Below are 22,429 nucleotides of genomic sequence, written 5' to 3' on the forward strand. Positions count from 1 at the left end.
AATCTCCAAAACAAACAAACCGGTACCATATTTATGAATGTGTGTATGAGTGTCGAACATGCCAAAATGATGATTTTTAATATATTTACATCTGAAATACCAAATGTGCCTATGGTATATTGAAAATGTTTAACCTATTATAAGACCGTGAAAATTGAACAAGGAATTGAACATACTATGCTAGAAAACAAAGTTTACGTCACTTAATACACGTACGTATTTTTTTTCTTTCGAAAATTATAATTATTCTTGATGGCAATATAGTTGACACTGCCCCCCATCAGATTCGAGAATGTCCATTGATTATGACATGCAAAAATGCCCTTTTAAGCGCATTCTCATCGATAAGATTTTGTGCTATTTAAAATTTCGTATGGATTTTTGAAAAAAACTGATTACACAAAGTTTTCGATTTGGCATCTACCACTGCGATCAGTATGACAAAATTGTTTAGTATCTGTTGCTTTCTCAATTAGAAGAGGTATCGAGTACATTTATGGAATGGTTTACTTAGTTTTTGATTTTTACAGAAGTAAGTACATGGAAACTTCAAAGGATATTTTCTCATAGTGAAGATTATTAACCTAGAAGTGTTGTGTGAATAATTGGTTCAGAAAAAAAATCTCAACCAAAATAATTAAACAGAATCAATATAAATTGTTGGTGGCAATATAGTTGCCACTGCCCGCGAAGCCCAAAAACATTGCCTTAGAGGTGCGAAAACATATTTGATATATTTGTGAGCAATCAAAAAGGCTCTTCTTTTCTAGGTTGCAGTAAATCCATGTAAAAAAACTGCATAATCTAGTCCAAGTGATCCTAACAATCATATTTATCTTAAAATATTCGGTGAATTGTAGGTTTTACAGAAAGATTGAGCTTATACTCTGTAATTGATCAATATTGGCCAACTACAGACATACAAATTGCTCTCAAACCATCATTTTGGGTTTGCAAAGTCCAAAAAATTATAAAGTTCTTTCCATTAGTATATTATTGCAGTGGAGGAAAAATACATTGTTGCCGAGTAGTTATTGAAGAGAAAAAAATAAACTTGGTGGCAATACAGTTGCCACTGCCTTATAAACTGTTAATAATATTGATAATAAACCATCATAAAATTGACCTTTTATTCAATAATAAAATATGTATAAAATTCTAAAAAGTGAAAGTTCTGAATTGCCCTATTGTAAACTACATCCACGGGACATTCTGATTATGTTTTATTTTTCCTCTATTAATTCACCTGCGATCGATTCTTATTTGGAATGAGCTTCTATGCAATCGAAAAATGATTGAATCGAATGTTTCAACTCTCTTCCTACACGCAAAAAAAGTTTCGGTTGAAATTACTATTTTAGAGGGTTAAATTAATTACATTGCACCCACAATTTTCAGCTGATAATATTATGATTTCGCTGCAACCACGTAAACAATCATTGCTACCATATTAATATATCTTTGGTATCTGCAGTTCTCACTATGATTGTAGTATATTCATCTCACCGTATGGTATTCGTTTTAACAATGAAAGTAGTCAAGTTGAGAACTAATATTCTCCCGTGATGATTTAAGTTCATAGTAAATTTTACCATATACGATATACTTTTTACTGTAAGATTTTGCTGTATACCTAACAAATATAATGTCACAAATAAGTGCCTCCTTCTGCTAATAGTTATGAATACATTGAGGGGTCTAGTTTTTTAGAAGATATACTTTATTTACGAGTACTTACAGATAACTATGATGAAGCTTAAGCTCAAATTTCAGACAGAATTCAACTAGTCTGGCTTATGGTCATCCTAAAAGAATCAATTATATCGACAGTTTATCATACCACCATTAAAATTTCATTTTAAACTTACCACTAGACTTTCCAGCAATGTTCTCCGGAACATGTGATTGTGGATGTTAAATTATATTTATTTTGTAGAAAATTCGTTCTCACAATAAAATAAGCAATACAAATAAACTTGTTGCGACAATAAACAAAAACAAGTTTATTGGATCGAAATGGCGCACGTCAATATTCCCTTGACACTTAGAAATATAATGTTTCTAGTAGGGGACTTGTGGGTAAAATGAACAGGGGGGGTAAAATGAACAGGTAGCCAAATCAAGTTAATGTTAGTTAAATTTAGAACAGACTTCACAGAAACGTGACCTGCCAAGTATTCAAAGGATATTGAAATAATTTCTTTTGATAAAAAGCTGTCGAATGTGAAATAAATATGATGTTAAATTCGGCATGTAGAATATAAGGTCTTTTGTGGTGAAATTTTAATTTTAATGTGAAAATGGTGTTACATGACAGTACTTGAACCTCTTGCAGATATTTCACAGCAATAAGTAGGGATCAGGACAAATCGGCTCAATCGGAACGGCTGTTTGAAAATAAAATGTCTAAGGGGGTAAAATGAACAGGTTGTAGTGGGGGTAATATGAACCATCTTGCTGCTCCAAGTACCAATCCTCAAAATTAATCGCTAAGTTCAAGTTGCTATATCTTCACTGTTCTCCAACAGATCCTTAAAGTTTAAACACCTATGGATAACCCCAAGTTTGTAGATGTGTTTCCATGTCACAGAATTGTAAATTGGTTAGTATTACATGAAAATTTAATTTTTTGTTTTTTTGCCTACAAAATGCCCTGTGTGTATGCAATGCTCATGAGCCGCTGGGACATCGGAATTGCTCGGAAATTGCTATTCAACGCTAAGCATTGCATACATACAGAACATTTTGCAGGTCACTAGAAGGTGTTCATTTTACCACCAGCATATGTTCATTTTACCCACACGCTATAAACATGTCTCTTTTTTGGACATGTTTTGAAATCAAGAATAATGTTTGAAAACTTGTTTGTTGTTAATGTTAAAAACTTGTTAATGTTTGTTTATGTCGAAATATTTTCACCAAATATGTACAAAACATGTCTAACAAGAAACGTATAAGGTGATTGTAGTATCTCAATCACTTATTAGTTAGAAAATAATAACTTTGCTTAACGTGTTCATTTTACCACCAGTTCCCCTACATTTAAACGGAAATCATATTCAGCTGAAATTTGTCGGTACATTACATTTAATTTTACCATAATCATGGTAAAATTTGACCTTATAAGAAAAAAATGACGGGACGATAACAACACGCATAATAAATACTACTGGAAATTAAGTGAATTTTAACACAAAAGTATAGTTGGTTCAAATAATTAATATAGTCAGAAACACCATAGAATTTCAATTGATGCATAGTCCTTTTTCCTATTAAGTGGTTGTGTTGACTTAATTTTCTATTATTTTTACCATTTTGATCCATAGTAAATTTGAACACACATTTATTGTAATGTTTACAAGAATATTTTTTTCTGTGTGCAATCGGATCGCAAAACGAAAATGAACAACCCAGTTTTGCTGGAGAACGAATCAGTATAGACAAGAAACAAGCAACGATGCACACACGGGTAATACCACAGAGAACAGACATATAAGTTGGAACAAACTTTCCCGAAAAACCTGTGTAAACATTTAACGTATTTTCACGTTGAAAATCACCATCGCATACAGGTTCGCATGCGTGAATCACCATTGTATCCAAGTTTGCACACATGTCCCGTATAGCGATTGCTGGCCGAGTGAAGCGCCGACCAGTGGCAAGTTACTACTCCCTTTTGTCATTTCAAAGCGACAGTTTTATTTCTTACGCAAGTTGAAAACTTTACTTGTATGTCAGTTCTCAGTGGTAATACGTCACACACGCACTGGTGTTCATTCGGTATTCAATGAACCACATCCATTTTCTGCTGTAGAGGTGATACAAATCTCTTTCTTGCGCGTGTAGGAATCTGTCAAAGAGTGCAAAATGAGTGTTCATCGATACGACAGAAACCATCCTTGAACTCAACTCCGACTTATAATTCGCACTAATCGATAACGTAAGCTATAAAACAATATTAAATAAATGCACTAGAGGCATACGAATATGAATTATAAACATAAATATAAACAGACAAGATAATGTGAACATTATAGAATTGCTAACAGTAATATGCGAAAAACAATACCAAAATTTATATTTTATAGAACACTTTATTTGATAGTAATCTACTGAATCGTATCTTACCTTAGTGTAGATAAAAAAATGTGTTATGTGCGAAATATACATGAATTCGGTGAACATTAATCAACAGCGTCCGAGCTCTGAGCAGTATCATTTATTATCAAAACTTTTTCATTTGCTTCTTTTTGCTTTTTACTCTCATACTCTCGAACGTCGTTGATGGACATCCAATGCCATTCATCGATCCAGGCAAATGCTTGTCGATGACCAAGCAAGAGAACATCTCTGATACACTAGAAGAAATGTAAAAAAGCTGATTTAGTTTTGCTAGTTGTGGTACTGGGTCATTAAATAAAGCATAAATTTGTTATTGTATTATAAATCGATGGAGCTCAATTTATATATATATATACACAGGGTGTTTGGTTCATGGTTAGGAACATCTCGAGGGGTGATTGACTGTCATAGTTGGAGAAAAAATCGTTCTACACATACCATCAAATCTCAACCATTACAAAATTATTGAACTTTTTGTGTTAAAAACTTATTTATCTGAAAATACCTCTAACTCAAAAAGTATACTTTGGATTTCAAATATTTTAGGTCCACTGGGAAGGTGAGAAAATTTCGCATTGAGTAATGCCCTCACATGTTTCAGCTAATGAGTTTAAGTAGCCTTTTCAAAGTAATTTAGTGAAAGTTAAACAATTTTAATCGATTTTTCGTTAATTTCTTGAAAATCCTAATAGTTAACCTCATCATTTTAATAATCCAGATTGTTAGTCTTGAAGAGCTGCATAATTCGTTCTTTGACATAATACACTTACCTTTTCTTATTTTCATGAGTTTGGGTTATTCAACTTGGGGATTTTTTTCTTATTTTCACTAATACCAGCTCTAATTGAAAAAGTATGGCACCTATTGTACTTTTTTTCTTTTTATTTGAAAGCCAGGAAAATTTTACAGAGAAAAATGTATTAATACCTTTCAGTTAAGTGAATTTAGTATTCTTTTAGTAGTAAATTAGTTTGAAGTTAGTGCTGTTATTAGCATTTTCGTTAATTTTCTTAAAATAGTAAATAATAAACATCACCATTATTATCATGGAAATAATGCATCTCAGCAAGTTCTACAGTTCTTTCTTTGACACCATTCAATTATCTCTTTTGGTTTCGACGCAAAATAGTTTTTATCACATCGTTTCATATGCAAAAATAACGATTTCGAACCCACTACATTTGTGGCGAGTTCATGCTGTGTTAACTATTAAATAGCAGCAAAATGAAAAGAGATATAGACAAAGTGTCAAATAAAAAGATATAGAGAACATTAAAGGGCATCAAATGAACAATAGTAACGATAAATTTTGTTGATTAATAATTAGAATAATTAAAAAACTCTCCAAAAACACAAATTTTGAGTTATTGAGTAATCTTGTAAATAACGATATAAAGCATATTTTTCAGATTAGAGCCTTTTAAGCACTTGCAAGTCGGTTACAGGAAAAGTATAGTAATGAAATTACAAAGAAATGAGAAGAGATAGGAATATGTCGTCCAAGAACAAATTATGAATCGTCCTAAAACCCAACTTTTGGAAAATGCATATTGCTATAATCATACTTCATTATTTCGAGAAAATTAGCAAAAACCTCCTCAAAAACACTAACTTTTAACTACTTTACAGCTAAAAGGTAATTAAAACTAATTAACTAACGGATATGAGAACACTATTGAATAGGAAATTTTCTCACCTTTCGAATGGAACTAAAAGATTTAAAATACAAAGTATACTTTTAAAGTTAGAGGTATTTTAAGATAAATAAGTTTTTCACACAAAAAGTTCAATAACTCTGTATCGGTTGAGATTTGATGGTGTGTCTATCACCCCCCCCCCCCCCCCCCCCAAAAGGTTCTTAACCATGAAACAAACACTCTGCATATATATATATATATATATATATATATATATATATATATATATATATATATATATATATATATATATATATATATATATATATATATATATATATATATATATATATATATATATATATATATATATATATATATATATATATATATATATATATATATATATATATATATATATATATATATATATATATATATATATATATATATATATATATATATATATATATATATATATATATATATATATATATATATATATATATATATATATATATATATATGGGGCATTCCACGCAAAATTTGCCACAAAAAAAATTTTGCCCAGATCAATTTTTTTCTTGGGTTAGTAGTCAAATGATAGGCCGTTGGATTTTTGAATTGGAGATGAGAGATCCTTGTCCTTAGGAACTAGGCGAACTAATTTTGGTTGGATATCCTTTCCCAGAAATCTTTCACAAGTGTACAAACATCATCGTCCGTCGTGCTGGGGTCAAATGCAGACAAGTAGACCCATAACAGCTCCTCAGGTTGTGATACTATTTTTATCGTTTCAAACGCAGCTTTTGCTCCACGAATATTAGTGATTTTTGCTTTGAGCGTATCATCTTCACGCTTACGTTTAGGAGTGTTGGAACGGGATTATATGCAGCAATCCTTGTCCAAGATGTATTTACCGTGTAACTAATTACTTACGTTTGCCCGGCGGGGGCAATTTGCTACGAAGGAATTGCGGACTATCTTCCCTGACTGCAAAAACCAATGACAAAACTAGCAAAAAAGGCTCTTGCAATTAAGATAAAAAATAGTTTTAAACATGCACAATTAGAGGCCATTTTATTTAATAGAATGTAATTTAGAAATATTTGATTTTATTTAAATGTGGGAAAGGATGAAATAGCACTAGCTTACGGTAATCCATGCGTTCGTTCTTCCATGGCGGCGGCGTTGGTAGCTGTCTTGAAGATTTCGAGGCCGGCCGTTTCAACGCTTGGTGGCAGCAGCAACCAGTCCAACAACAACAGCAGCGCGCGTTCGGTTCCGACGCAGGGTAGCGCAGAGTCGGTTCGTTCAAATATCTTGACGACGACGAACCTCGAAGAGATGGCGGGTGGATTGGTTCCGCAGTCCGCACAATCGAGTTGGGCCAACTTTTGTCGGCGACCCTTATTACGGTGCGATGAATTTTCACCACAGGGTTGCTTAGTTCACTGAACACAATGGCTGACTGACAGCCGACACACGCCGAACACTGTGCGAAAAATGAATTAATAGTAGCACTTTATATTAATGACTTTTTAGTACCAAATAAGAGACCGATCGTCTGCTCACAGTTGTTTTTATTCCCGTTGATGTCTTGCCTGGGAAACTGTCACCGGCAGTTGACGGAAGACCATCAAGATAGTGCGAGATTATAGGGATTATGGTGTCAAGGGGTATGGGAACATTTTATAGCAAATTCAAATTCAAATCGAAATCTAATAATAGGGTATAGCTGTAGTTTTAATTACTCAAAGACAAATATAATTCATCTGTTTTAATTTATTTGCCTTTATTTAATAGGATAAATTCTGACACCATGTTGGAATAGGAAATGTTAATATTAGTGTTTAAGCTAGTTTAATACTATAGTAATGATAATTTAAATAATTTTATGTTTAGCTAAGGAATAGAGGATAAGATTCATTAATAGATTTATTTACATGTGTTTTTTAATCCAATTGTGCATTGGATATTGGAAGCAGTCAATGTAACCGGACTCGGAGGTTACTACCGTTGGAGATAGCGATTTTGTGTCGACTTTAAGCGAGAGAGCTTTAACGACATCTTTTAAATTAGCTATGTCATCGTTTAATGATTTCAGAGAATTGTCGTCGGGCATTGCATTGTCGCAAAGACGCGAAGCCATTCTGCGGAAATTATCGTTACAAAACAAATCAGCACATCCGTTACACATCCAGAATAAATTCCGTGAGTGGATTCCCAGGACATCACGAACGTCATATATATGGGGCATTCCACGCAAAATTTGCCACAATTTTTTTTGCCCAGATCAATTTTTTTCTCGGTTTAGTAGTCAAAAATATTCGACACGTATTTTTTTATTTCAACATAGTAGGCGAGACTTTCGAGATTTTTTGTGTTTAATTTCACCATTTGAAAAAAACCTACTTTTTTCAATCGCTCGTACTGTTAAAACTAAAGAAGATACCAAAAAGTTTCCAAGACATGAAATGTGCGCCTTTTTCACAGCTTTCGGATTAAGTATATTAATACTTACTCAACGTATTGGTTTCATGGAAAATATTGAAAAGTTTAAAACAAATCTATTTTTTTCAAACTTGGACATGATTTTTTTTTCCTTTTTTTTATTGTATAAAATAGGAAAATAATTTTTCTTGATGCCATAAAAATTTGGGAGTAGGCAATTAAATACTTACGGAGATATGAATTTTTCGCCTTGTGCGCGAAAAACGTACCGCCACGCGCTTCGCTCGTACTGAGACTTGGGTGTATGAAGTTTTACCCACCAGCGCGTTGTGTAAAACACACTTGCGATAAACTTTACTATTTATTGCATTTAGATGTATGTTTAATTTCAGTTTTATTTTGTCTTAATCATTCAAAAGTGTCGCCGGAAGAAAAGATCTTCAGTTTTAATTTGAAGTCCACGTTCGTCTCAACATAGTGAAATGATTGTCAACATAGTGAAATGATCAGAATAAATTGGTTCGATTGGCACGTTTCCTATGTTATTCTGAGATTTGAACTTGAAACATTGCGTGACAAAGCAGCTTTTTTTGCCACATCGTACGACTCAGTAGCGGTCCACATTTGATCATCATTGATCATTTGTAAACTGGCTCGACAAATAATGGCTTCGTCGCAAGCACCTTTTCCATAGGCTTTTGTGCGAAAATGTCACTGTGTGGGGTGAATGCAGTCTGATTTGTGGTGAAAAAATTGGTACAACTTTTCACATTTTTAAAATGTTGACAAACACCATCAGAAAAATAAATGCAAACATTCAAGGTTTTCAAAAAGAATGGAGTTAAGAGTACGACGTAGAAACGATAGGTAACTAAACTGAAAACAAGATTTAAAAAGCACCAGAAACTTAAAAAGCATTCATTCAACATTTTTGCAGAACTGCAAGAATCTCTCTTCAGCAATCATTTATCGCCAGAATACAAATATCATATTTTAATCATATTAAAAACTATCTCATACAACGATATTCCCAATTGTTTTATATTATAAAATCAACTACAAAATTGAGTATAAAACAATAATAATCTAAAACAAACATAACGCATTAGCTGTGTATGTTTTCCTTTAGGGGGGCGTCTGATGAAAAGTGCTTAAACCGAAAATGATTTTGGTTTACAATTTTGAAGGTAAAGCAACAATGGACCTCTTTTGTAATGTTAAGGTTTATTTATACATTCATTATGTACGAGAAAAAATTGCAGTCACACAGAACCACACAAGCGTTCCAAGAGTAGATGTCCAACCATTTCCACGTCGAGGAGCGCCACGGCGAATATGATAACTCTTGATAAAATTGACTGAAACAGGATATTCAAAAAGATTTTTAAAATTTGTACTATTATTTACTCGATTAACAAAAAAAATATAAAATGGTTTCATTTTGGAATATGGGATAGCCTTATAAAATCCGAAAAATCTGATATTTTTATGTAAAATTCACTCATTTTTCTTAAAAATAGTGGAAATTGTTTTTTTATTCAGTTTTCCGTGGTTCATCGACTGGCTACACATATTATGCATCCTCAATAAAAATCAAATCAATCCGTTGAATAATTATTATTGTTTATTTTTATTTATTTCTAATAAATAATGAAGTTAATTGTAAGTGTGTTTTACACAACGCGGTAGTGTGTAAAATCTCATACAGTCAAACCTAAGTACGAGCGAAGTGTGTGGCGGTACGTTTTTGAAAAATTCATATCTCCGTAAGTATTTAATTGCTCACTCCCAAATTTTTATGGCATCAAGAAAAATGATTTTCCCATTTCATACAATAAAAAAAAGAAAAAAAATCATGTCGAAGTTTGAAAAAATCGATATATTTAAAACTTTCCAATATTTTCCATGAAACCAGTACGTTGAGTAAGTATTAATATACTTCATCCGAAAGCTATGAAAAAGGCGCACATTTCATGTTTTGGTCACTTTTTGGTACCTTCATTACTTTTGACAGTACGAGTGATTGAAAAAAGTAGGTTTTTTTTAAATGGTGAAATTAAACACAAAAAATCTCGAAAGTCTCGCCTACTATGTTGAAATAAAAAAATACGTGTCGAATATTTTTGACTACTAACCCAAGAAAAAAATTGATCTGGGCAAAAAAATTTTTTGTGGCAAATTTTGCGTAGAATGCCACATATATATATATATATATATATATATATATATATATATATATATATATATATATATATATATATATATATATATATATATATATATATATATATATATATATATATATATATATATATATATATATATATATATATATATATATATATATATATATATATATATATATATATATATATATATATATATATATATATATATATATATATATATATTCCACGCAAAATTTGCCACAAAAAAAAATTTTGCCCAGATCAATTTTTTTCTTGGGTTAGTAGTCAAAAATATTCGACACGTATTTTTTTATTTTAACATAGTAGGCGAGACTTTCGAGATTTTTTGTGTTTAATTTCACCATTTAAAAAAAACCTACTTTTTTCAATCACTCGTACTGTCAAAAGTAAAGAAGGTACCAAAAAGTGACCAAAACATGAAATGTGCGCCTTTTTCATAGCTTTCGGATGAAGTATATTAATACTTACTCAACGTATTGGTTTCATGGAAAATATTGAAAAGTTTTAAACATATCGATTTTTTCAAACTTCGACATGATTTTTTTTCTTTTTTTTATTGTATGAAATGGGAAAATCATTTTTCTTGATGCCGTAAAAATTTGGGAGTGGGCAATTAAATACTTACGGAGATATGAATTTTTCAATAGCGCCTTGCGCGCCAAAAACTTACCGCCACACACTTCGCTCATACTTAGGTTTGACTGTATGAGATTTTACACACTACCGCGTTGTGTAAAACACACTTACAATTAACTTCATTATTTATTAGAAATAAATAAAAATAAACAATAATAATTATTCAACGGATTAATTTGATTTTTATTGAGGATGCAGAATATGTGTAGCCAGTCGATGAACCACGGAAAACTGAATAAAAAAAACAATTTTCATTATTTTTAAGAAAAATGAGTGAACTTTACATAAAAATATCAGATTTTTCGGATTTTATAAGGCTATCCCATATTCCAAAATGAAACCATTTTATTTTTTTTTTTGGCTAACTGGAAGAACGACCACTTTGTTTTCAACAGATGGAGATGGCTTTTGGTCACGGTTTTAGCCAATATTATTTTATTTGGTCTATCGCCTACGTTTCGAAGGTCTACGCCTTCATCTTCAGGGCAAAACTACAATTAACAACTTGATGACATATAACAATCACAGATTTACAATCAGTACAGAATTACTTCCCAAGTAGCAATTTTTGTTTCATCGACTATTTCATAACCAGTTGGTAACAAAAAATAAGCGCTGTTGTGACTGGCATCTAACTTCCTGCGCGACCCAAAAAGCGCAGTTTTAGGTCGATTTTCAACATAATTATGATTGAGTAAAACAGTAAAAACTTGTTTCCTTTTCGTTGCAATAACGATACGAATATAGCTAAATGAAATCATATTGTTGTCAACATGTTTAATGTAGGTCGCGACAAGATTTCTTAATCATACCTTTTTGCCGTTCACCTGAACTGTCAATCGCAACCGCAAAGTAATATATTTTCATACAAATATGTTAAGATTATGTTACCAGTGGAAATGAAAATGTCAACCAAGTCCAAATGTACGTTGATAATTTAAATATGAACAGTAGTGTCATTCCTCATATCAAAAATTATCAATGAGATATAAAATTTTACTGCGGATCAGAGCCTATCGAGTGATATTTTAACCTACTTCTTATTATTTCACGCGCTCTTGATGAAACCAAATTCGCAATAATATTTAAAAGCATTTTTTTATGAAGAAACCCAAAACATATTAGAAATAGAATATTCACACATTAATCATAAATTAGTGACATAAATCGTCTTAATGGTAGACATTTATACAGTTTTGCGAGTCGGTTGAGGTTTTATTTCCAATACATTAGAAATGATGCATATAAACAACATGGATTTCAAGGCTTTCAGGGCCGAATTAAGGATGTGATTTTGGTGAATACAACGACACTCGCTTTTCAAACAAATTTATATCAATGAGCGAAGATTTTTATTTGTGAACCACTATTCTCTTGCATACGGATTGTCTCCATTGAGAAATTTTCAGTTCACACCAAAATATACCTTTCCTTAATATGACCCTGTACTATACTATTCTTGCTGAAATCGTTCTAGTTACAAAGTCGTATTCTTGTCATACGTACATATCAGGCACATATCATCATTCTACCTTGAATCACAAACTCACACGTATTGATGAAAGGCATTCGCAACACGGAATTGACCAATTCATAACTAAAGTTCAGCAAAATAATAATTAAGTTGTAATTTTGTTCCCATTACGTTGCGAAAATTTACCTATCATACTTCATACGGTACACTTCATATTATACAGGCATCGAACTGTACGGTGGCGCCAACTATAACATGTTCGGTTTATCGGAAAAATGTAAACATCTGACATGAATGATTTTAACGAAATCTTTCTGTTGCCGCAGTAGTAGCATTATTATCAATAGTTGAGCTATTGGGTCATACTCCTATGAGAAGCACAGGGTAATATTATTACAAGACACTATAAAAATGAACAATTTCCACTAAAATTGGAATTATTTTAAACCATAACTAACCATAATTTTAACTTACATAACCTCATAAATTCGAATGGCATCGAAGCGCAAGAGCAGCTGGTCAATTGACATTATCCTTTTTCAATATGGTTTACATGAATCGATAGTTGCAACAGCCGAATGACTTATTACTCCAGCTTGTTGAAACTAAAGGTGTTCCAAACCTTTTGCGTCAACAAGCAAGCAATATCATTTTTTGAGAAAAACATTCATTCAGCAAAAAATGACAAAAACTTTTTCGAAAGTTAACATATCATGGACTAGTATTTAAAGACACTTCACAATTTATACAAGGAATTTGCTAAATAGGAGTACTCCTAAGATTACGTTAACTTTTCTATTGTTTTTGGAAGGTACACTAAGTATACGTTTTGTCTTAAATTGATAATACTTGTTCCGATCTACCTACTGTTCTTAGTACCAAAATTATTTTTATATGAATCAATAATATATCAATAATATAATCTGTGCGGGAGGAATTTAATTATTTCATTTCAAATCAGCAATAACATACATGCCATTTTTTACATCTTTCCGATACACCGAACATATTATAGTTAGCGCCACCGTACAGTTCAATGCCTCTATAATATCAAGTGGAGCGCATGAAGTGTTATCGGTGAATTTTCGCAACGTAATGCCAACAAAAATATAACTTATTTTTCGTTTTGCTTAGCATTAGTTGTGAACTTGTTGATTCCGTGTTGCGAAGGCATTTTATTAATACGTGTGAGTTTGTGCTGAAAGGCGTAATGATGATATGTGACGGAAACATACGTATAACATGAATACAACTTTGTAAACAGAAACGTTTTCAGTCAGAATTTTGGTGTTTGTCAACTGTGCAATTGTCAAAATAAATGTCACAAAATCAAAATAGCAACTACATTTCAACAAACTCTGCAGCATCACCAACCACTTCGGAATATTATTGAACATGTTCTAGCTAGCAACATAAATGACCATTTGATGACAAAAGATGTTATGAAATAACCGTGATGTTATCTATGTTCAACCAGTGCAACAAAAATAACCTTTTTGTTTCCTCGTTGTAACATAGTTCGGACTTAGACGATTAAAACTAGTTGCGATTTGCTACTTGGGTTACAACGGTTACAATAATATCATAGTCAAGTGATTTTGAACATTGAATCTCAAAACGCAACACGCTACTCTACACTGTAATATCATTAAGTTTGGTTGAAATTAATTTTAAACGGAAATATTTAATTTATCGGAAAGCTTACATAAAGGAACCCCGCGCACATCACTAGCAGACTGAGCAATGAAATGTTTCAATAGAGCAAAAGTATGTGTAATTATCGTCTTGGTACGGAACAGATGGTAGTAGAAACGAAAATTTGACAGATGGGATGAATCCGCAGAGCGAGAGAAACAATGAGAGAAAGAGCAAGTAATGGTTATGCTTAATGCGAGAGAGAATGCAACACACTAGATCATGCTGCGTTCAGATTATTTGTGTCGGTCCTGAAATTTATCGTCGAACCGTCACTGAAAATATGGCACATTTCTAGAATTTGAAGGGCCGGCAGTCTATTGTCATGATCAAGAATTTTGGTTCTTGACAAATCAAAACTGTGCTCCTTTTCGATCATGTGAACCATTAGCGCTGTCTTTTTGAACTCATCTGCGTTTCCTGTCTCCCGCTCACAGTTTGACGATTTGAAATCGTTGTATCGTTTTATAAGCGAGCGGTGGCCAGCTAGTCGTTGTTTGAGTTGCTGAGTTGTTAAACCAACGTATGAGCTCTCACAATCTGAACACGGAATGCGATAGATCACATTCCGCTTAGATTGTTCTGATGTTGGATCTTTTAATTTTGTGAATAGAGAAGAAATGGTTTTTGTACATTTAAAGCTTAAGGAAACATTTTTGTGGTTTCTTTGAATGATTTTAGAGAGGGCAGGCGTGAGACCATCTACATGGTGGAGCGATCGAAATTCCATTTTTTCGCTCTCGGGGATGCGCTCACTCTCAGCACTCACTTGCTGGTTGATGATTCGGTTTATTAATCTGTTTATCAGGCCGCTGGGGTAATTATTATTGCGTAAATATTCTCGTACCGTCTGCTTCTTTTCGATTTCAGATTTGCAAGTAGACAGCCGAAATACTCTCGCAATGAACCCCATGGCAGTGTTAAGTTTTTGTGTGAGTGGATGGAAAGAGAGGTAATTTAAAATTCGCCCCGATGCTACTGGTTTTCTGTACCAGTCGGTTTGAATTTTTTGTTCGTTCGTTCTTATTAGGACCATGTCCAGATAAGGCAAACGGTTGTTGCTCTCAATCTCGCACGTGGACTGAATGTGTGGATTGTATGCATTCAGGGCGCTTTGCACGTGTTGAATTTTGTCAGCTGTGACCAGGTCATCCACATACTTTCTTATAAAGGGAATGGGTATATCGATCGTTTCTAACACATGATCTAGCAACGTTTCCATTACTAGATCTGCTAAGGCTGGGGATAATGGGTTTCCCATAGCTGTTCCCGATTTTGCCGATAGTATGCTCCGCGGAATGCGAAATAACTGGAGGAGAGATTGAAATCAATGAGGCTGATGAAGGTATCTTCATCTTTTATTGTTGTGTGTTTCTCGATCGAACTCCAATTGTTTCGCACCGCTTGAATGACCAGGTCTCTGGGTATGCAGGTAAACAAACTCACGACATCGAAGGAAACCAACACATAGTTTGGAGGTAATGTTGTACTATTTATAAATGTGCAAAACTCGTAAGAGTTGAGCACATTGTATTTGTCCTGATTGATCGATTGTCTGAGTATGCCAGCTAAGTATTTGGAGAGATCATATGTTGGACAATTGATACAAGATAAAATCACCCTCAGAGGGTTATTTGGTTTGTGAATCTTCGGAAGACCGTAAATTTTAGGGCAAGTCGCGTGATGTGTAATGAGTCGGAACCTGGTTTTTTGGTCGATCATATTTTGTTCGTACAATGAATTGACAATTTTGTTGTTTTTCGTCTGTACTTTGTTCGTCCAATCCGTGTCAATCCGTTCATATGTATCAGTGTCGCCAATAAGGGTTCTCATTTTTGATTCATATTCTTCTTTTTTCATAATTACTGTTTTATTTCCCTTATCGGCGGGCACGATATATACTTCAGGATTGTCACGGATGAACTTTTTGCTTGTGTGAAGTGCTTCGATTAAAAATCGATTCACAGGGTCAGAAGAAGATTTGAAGCAACCGTTTTTTCTTTTGTTGACATGGTTTTGCATGATATTTGTGAACTGGTTGCGACTTGCCGCTTGTACCGCATCATCAGACTCAAGTTTTAGGATGGACTCTAAGTCTGCAATAATTTTGAAATACGGTATTTCTCGATTATCCTGGAAGGGCAAGGCAAACTTAGGGCCATATCCTAATAATATCATCGTTTCTTTAGGAACTACCACATCAGTGGTGTTCCGTATCCAAGACTCGTTCACGGTGAAGTTGAGCGGCGACTCAGCATTCACTTTCGCCATTAGGCGTTGAAACTTTGTCTCAGTTTTGGCTTTGAGTAACCGGTTTTGTTTGTGGAAGCTCCCAAGAATGTTTCTTCCACAAACAAAACCGGTTACTCAAAGCCAAAACTGAGACAAAGTTTCAACGCCTAATGGCGAAAGTGAATGCTGAGTCGCCGCTCAACTTCACCGTGAACGAGTCTTGGATACGGAACACCACTGATGTGGTAGTTCCTAAAGAAACGATGATATTATTAGGATATGGCCCTAAGTTTGCCTTGCCCTTCCAGGATAATCGAGAAATACCGTATTTCAAAATTATTGTAGACTTAGAGTCCATCCTAAAACTTGAGTCTGATGATGCGGTACAAGCGGCAAGTCGCAACCAGTTCACAAATATCATGCAAAACCATGTCAACAAAAGAAAAAGATGGGTGGGTAATGTCTGCGACATAACCGGAGAGATGTAGAATACATAAGGAACACGTTCTTCAAATATGTTGATACTCATTGGAATTTTCGGACAAAAAGTGATTTGGGCGAGGAATATTTCAAATTATTCTTTATTTTTTATTATTCTTTGTATCCTCAAACAAACCGACCAAGTAGGCATCACTGGCTTCATTACGGCTGAGTTTTGTAAGCATAGCTCGATTTTGAAGTCATACACAACCTTACGAACCAGACACTGGAATGTTAGCCAGCGGATTAGTTGCTCCGTTGCCTTTTAGTTGGGGCGAAATACTGGCATGGCGACAGTTCCTGATCGGTAGTTGGTTGCGATGGGCCACCAGTAGCTGGGGCACTTTTTCGGACCGTCATCATTGCCAACTACTTTCCTCCGGTGGACTGGCTGCTTGCTAGTGGTTGAACGAATACGAATGATGAGAAAAACCGACCGACCAATATTCATATATGAAAACACGAGAAAGCATTACTATCGCTCTCTCGCTCGTTTTCGTGCTATTCCTGTGCCTTTCCTTTCCGTTCGGCTACCAATACTAGCATAACCAAAACGAATATTCTGTCTTTCCATCGCCTTCAATCTAGTGGCCAGTGCTAGCAAACTTGCATGTTCAGTAGGGTGGGACAAAAATTAGATTCCAGCTCCGAGCAACTTTTAGGTACCATTTGGGTCCTATAACAACTGTGAAAATTCTTAGCTCGATCGGTGAAACTATATTTTCGCGCCCACTGTTTAAAGTTTACATGGGATTTTATATGGGAAAGTTAACTTTTAAAAAATAATTCCTTCAGGAGTCGCCGATTACTCCCTAAAAATAAATCGTTAGGTGGCTTGTATAAGGAATTTAACAAAGACAAAAAGTCTCGAAAACCACAAAACGATCTGACGCTTGAGAAAAAAGTTATTAAGCAGAAACCGATTGATGCTCTGACGATTGATAAAATATTCATTTTTTCTAGCACCACTGCTGTTGGTTGTTCAATTATACGCAATTTTGTTTTAATCCTCTCTTAATGTGTCTAAATCGTTTATCTACACTATTTGGCCACTTCGCAAGGTTTTGAGGGATAAATTGAGGCTTCTTTTGTACATAATAAGAGAAAGTTAAAATTTTTGGTATATAATTAGACCGTCAGAAGCAGTGATGCTATGAAAAGTGAAATTTTCATCAATCTTCAAGTCATCAATCGGTTTTTGCTTAATAACTTTTTCCACAAGCATCAGATCGTTTTGCAGTCTTCTAGACTTTGTTTCCTGAACAAATTTCCTATAAAAATCAGACATCTATTTATTTTTAGGAGGTAAAGGGCGTCTATTGGAAGAATTAATTTGCAAAAGACAATTTCCCCATATGAAATCCGATGTAAATTTTAAACCGCGGGCGCAAAAATATAGTTCCACTGATCGAGCTGAAAATTTGCAGAGTTGTTCTGGGAGCTAAATGGGACTCAAAAAGTTACTCGGAGCCAAATTTTATTTTTTTCATATAACCATGTCCCACTCTAATGTTCAGTTTTTCAATAACATCATTCCAACAATATTTTCAAAGAATGTTGCAGATTTGAAAAGAAGGAAGGAAAAGATTTTCACAAATTTAAATTCTTTTGTATTATTTGTTAGCGCTGATAAAGGCTATTTAGTTTGCTACTAGCAAGGAGCTGCACAAACAAATCGATTTATGCAGTTAATCAACGGAGGCTGCCAAAAAGTTCGAATAAAAGCATGCGACTAGTGTACTTTGCACGTTCTATATTTTATCAATACTAGAGAGGATCGATAAAATAATTCAAAGTGTAATAGCAACATGCAATTGGTGCAATACTGGCCATGAGATGGTGGGGGAACACGCACATTCGTTTTAGTTATGATGGTAATAGCAGCAGAAAGGAATGGAAAAGCAGTGCACGAAAACGAGCGAGAGAGGATAATTTAAATTCTCTTTCTTTCTTTCCACACATCGTATTTCTTATATAGCTTTCTGAAAATTATTTGTTATACACCATAAAATGTAAATTTCAGTTTAACTCTTATTAGAACACAATTAATTGGTCCTGTAAAGAACCGTTTATTGTTTTATTGCGGGAGCATAATTCAGACGCACTCCCCACGGACACGGTGAGCCAGTTTAACAATACAAACCGACCAAGTAGGCATCGTTGGCTTCTCGGGGCATCATTACGACTGAGCTTTGTAAGCGTAGCTCGACTTTGCAGCCCTGTACAATCTCACGAACCAGACGCTGGAACGATAGCCTACAGATTAGTTGCCCTTTAGTTGGGGCGAAATTCTTGCAGGGCGTAAGTTCCGATGAGTCACCAGTAGCTGGGGCACTTTTTCGGCCTTCGTCATTGCCAACTGCTTTCCTCCGGTCGACTGGCTGCCTGCTAGTACTTGAACGAATACGAATGATGAGAAAAACCGACCGACAGATATTTATATAATCGCGCTAATATGCACTACTATCGCTTTCTCGCTCGTTCTCGTGCCGTGCATGAGCCTTTCCTTTCCGTCCGGCTTCTAATGGCCTAACCAAAGGAATATGCCGTCTTTCCCCCACCAACTGCTCTCGTCAAGCAACCCAATGCGAATAATCATAGGAACAAACATGTAGTGGACCTATATATAAACTTTTCATTATTTTATTGTTCGGTTGGTCCACCATAGTGACGGCTGTGTGCGGGATGGGCTGAAAATTTTCACTTTTCCGAGTCGTTTTCGAAAGATTTTTCAAAACACAATTTTTTGTTATTAGTGCATGTTATACATACTTCAAATTTTAATACAGCATAGAGGAACATATTTTCAACAAATTGGCCTAAAAATCAAATCATTCTGTTAAGTATGTTAAAAGTTATTAACGTTCAAAATCTGACGCGGCGCCGCAGCCGATATTTTGAAACGGGACCCCTATATTGAAAGCTTAAATGTATTCTACATTAAAAACGGTTGCTTCAAATCTTCTTCTGACCCTGTGAATCGATTTTTAATCGAAGCACTTCACACAAGCAAAAAGTTCATCCGTGACAATCCTGAAGTATATATCGTGCCCGCCGATAAGGGAAATAAAACAGTAATTATGAAAAAAGAAGAATATGAATCAAAAATGAGAACCCTTATTGGCGACACTGATACATATGAACGGATTGACACGGATTGGACGAACAAAGTACAGACGAAAAACAACAAAATTGTCAATTCATTGTACGAACAAAATATGATCGACCAAAAAACCAGGTTCCGACTCATTACACATCACGCGACTTGCCCTAAAATTTACGGTCTTCCGAAGATTCACAAACCAAATAACCCTCTGAGGGTGATTTTATCTTGTATCAATTGTCCAACATATGATCTCTCCAAATACTTAGCTGGCATACTCAGACAATCGATCAATCAGGACAAATACAATGTGCTCAACTCTTACGAGTTTTGCACATTTATAAATAGTACAACATTACCTCCAAACTATGTGTTGGTTTCCTTCGATGTCGTGAGTTTGTTTACCTGCATACCCAGAGACCTGGTCATTCAAGCGGTGCGAAACAATTGGAGTTCGATCGAGAAACACACAACAATAAAAGATGAAGATACCTTCATCAGCCTCATTGATTTCAATCTCTCCTCCAGTTATTTCGCATTCCGCGGAGCATACTATCGGCAAAAATCGGGAACAGCTATGGGAAACCCATTATCCCCAGCCTTAGCAGATCTAGTAATGGAAACGTTGCTAGATCATGTGTTAGAAACGATCGATATACCCATTCCCTTTATAAGAAAGTATGTGGATGACCTGGTCACAGCTGACAAAATTCAACACGTGCAAAGCGCCCTGAATGCATACAATCCACACATTCAGTTCACGTGCGAGATTGAGAGCAACAACCGTTTGCCTTATCTGGACATGGTCCTAATAAGAACGAACGAACAAAAAATTCAAACCGACTGGTACAGAAAACCAGTAGCATCGGGGCGAATTTTAAATTACCTCTCTTTCCATCCACTCACACAAAAACTTAACACTGCCATGGGGTTCATTGCGAGAGTATTTCGGCTGTCTACTTGCAAATCTGAAATCGAAAAGAAGCAGACGGTACGAGAATATTTACGCAATAATAATTACCCCAGCGGCCTGATAAACAGATTAATAAACCGAATCATCAACCAGCAAGAGAGTGCTGAGAGTGAGCGCATCCCCGAGAGCGAAAAAATGGAATTTCGATCGCTCCACCATGTAGATGGTCTCACGCCTGCCCTCTCTAAAATCATTCAAAGAAACCACAAAAATGTTTCCTTAAGCTTTAAATGTACAAAAACCATTTCTTCTCTATTCACAAAATTAAAAGATCCAACATCAGAACAATCTAAGCGGAATGTAATCTATCGCATTCCGTGTTCAGATTGTGAGAGCTCATACGTTGGTTTAACAACTCAGCAACTCAAACAACGACTAGCTGGCCACCGCTCGCTTATAAAACGATACAACGATTTCAAATCGTCAAACTGTGAGCGGGAGACAGGAAACGCAGATGAGTTCAAAAAGACAGCGCTAATGGTTCACATGATCGAAGAGGAGCACAGTTTTGATTTGTCAAGAACCAAAATTCTTGATCATGACAATAGACTGCCGGCCCTTCAAATTCTAGAAATGTGCCATATTTTCAGTGACGGTTCGACGATAAATTTCAGGACCGACACATATAATTTGAACGCAGCATACTCTGGTGTGTTGCATTCTCTCTCGCATTATGCATAACCATTACTTGCTCTTTCTCTCATTGTTTCTCTCGCTCTGCGGATTCATCCCATCTGTCAAATTTTCGTTTCTACTACCATCTGTTCCGTACCAAGACGATAATTACACTTTTGCTCTATTGAAACATTTCATTGCTCAGTCTGCTAGTGATGTGCGCGGGGTTCCTTTATGTAAGCTTTCCGATAAATTAAATATTTCCGTTTAAAATTAATTTCAACCAAACTTATGATATTACAGTGTAGAGTAGCGTGTTGCGTTTTGAGATTCAATGTTCAAAATCACTTGACTATGATATTATTGTAACCGTTGTAAGTAATTCTATACTGATTGTAAATCTGTGATTGTTATATGTCATCAAGTTGTTAATTGTAGTTTTGACCTGAAGATGAAGGCGTAGACCTTCGAAACGTAGGCGATAGACCAAATAAAATAATATTGGCTAAAACCGTGATCAAAAGCCATCTCCATCTATTTTTTTTGTTAATCGAGTAAATAATAGTACAAATTTTAAAAATCTTTTTGAATATCCTGTTTCAGTCAATTTTATCAAGAGTTATCATATTCGCCGTGGCGCTCCTCGACGTGGAAATGGTTGGACATCTACTCTTGGAACGCTTGTGTGGTTCTGTGTGACTGCAATTTTTTCTCGTACATAATGAATGTATAAATAAACCTTAACATTACAAAAGAGGTCCATTGTTGGTTTACCTTTAAAATTGTAAACCAAAATCA

The 22,429-nt window shown here is 34.7% G+C and overlaps 1 protein-coding gene across 8 annotated transcripts in view; it reads right to left on the minus strand.

Annotated features, from left to right (window-relative positions):
- The window catches only part of LOC131682841 (cytoplasmic phosphatidylinositol transfer protein 1), a 550,652-nt gene that overhangs the window by 171,190 nt on the left and 357,033 nt on the right, over window positions 1–22,429 (minus strand). For 2 of the 8 annotated variants that reach the window (XR_009304171.1, XR_009304176.1), the window contains exon 5: window positions 4,129–4,358. The exons of the other annotated variants lie outside the window; for them this stretch is intronic. The gene's annotated coding sequence lies outside the window, so the exon portion shown is untranslated. The remainder of the gene's footprint in view (window positions 1–4,128; window positions 4,359–22,429) is intronic. 8 annotated transcript variants of the gene reach the window in all.

The sequence above is a fragment of the Topomyia yanbarensis genome, chromosome 2 (genome assembly GCF_030247195.1).
Source record: "Topomyia yanbarensis strain Yona2022 chromosome 2, ASM3024719v1, whole genome shotgun sequence".
Lineage (NCBI taxonomy): Eukaryota > Metazoa > Arthropoda > Insecta > Diptera > Culicidae > Topomyia > Topomyia yanbarensis.